This window comes from Etheostoma cragini, chromosome 19, assembly GCF_013103735.1.
Source record: "Etheostoma cragini isolate CJK2018 chromosome 19, CSU_Ecrag_1.0, whole genome shotgun sequence".
NCBI lineage: Eukaryota > Metazoa > Chordata > Actinopteri > Perciformes > Percidae > Etheostoma > Etheostoma cragini.
In genome coordinates, this window is record NC_048425.1 from 2010194 (window position 1) to 2010971 (window position 778).

At 39.1% G+C, this 778-nt stretch overlaps 1 protein-coding gene across 1 annotated transcript in view; it reads right to left on the minus strand.

The window, feature by feature from the left end:
• gc2 (guanylyl cyclase 2) overlaps nucleotides 1–537 on the minus strand; it is an 18262-nt gene extending 17725 nt beyond the window's left edge. Inside the window, exon 1 of the mRNA XM_034856562.1 lies at nucleotides 319–537. The gene's annotated coding sequence lies outside the window, so the exon portion shown is untranslated. The remainder of the gene's footprint in view (nucleotides 1–318) is intronic.
• Between the last annotated feature and the right edge of the window lie 241 nt (nucleotides 538–778).

Sequence of the window (778 nt, forward strand, 5' to 3'; positions counted from 1 at the left end):
CCCCCCCCGCTCTGGTTCGGGCCCTAAACTGTTTTGGTATTTGTTGATTTTGCATGTAATATATTGACAAGCAACAAGCAACTTTTAAGACTCTCAGGAGCCTGAAGAAGGGTGATGCCTAGATGTTAAATATGTAAGTAGATGCAGAGTGTAACTTCGTTCATTTCAGACACAAATACACAGTAGTACTTAAACAGATGGATTACGTCTTCCCTATACAGGATTGTTCATATTTGCATGAACTTGTTCTACGCTCTCCTTCTCATTCACACATTATTGTACACATCTTATCCTTTTCATTGATTAAAGAACTCCTACCGAGCATTGATGAGACGAGGAAAATCTTCCGTTCCAAAGCGCCACAGCAATAAATACTTTCATCACTTCCTGTCTGGTTCACAAACTAAAGGCAGAAGAAAAATATCAGGAACCAAGTGAGTGGTACTGCCTGTGACACATGGATCACAGTTGCTGTTTTTCAGCTCGTCCGTGCTTGTGTGAGACGACCTAGAACAAGTGTGTGACCTGTCCTGTCAGATTATATCAAATCCAATCAGGACCTCTGCAGAGATAAGCCGCGCTGACTGAGGTGAAGCGAACATGATGATTATTATTAGTATTATTAGTATTAATTATCAGGACACGAGCACCGGCAACAAATGTTTTACTCCATTTTGCATGTTTCTTTTGTTTATTATTACTGTCTTTTACTTCCACGCTTAAAGCTACTTAAGTTATTTAATAAATGGCAATTTTGTGTTGTAAATGATGAATGTGA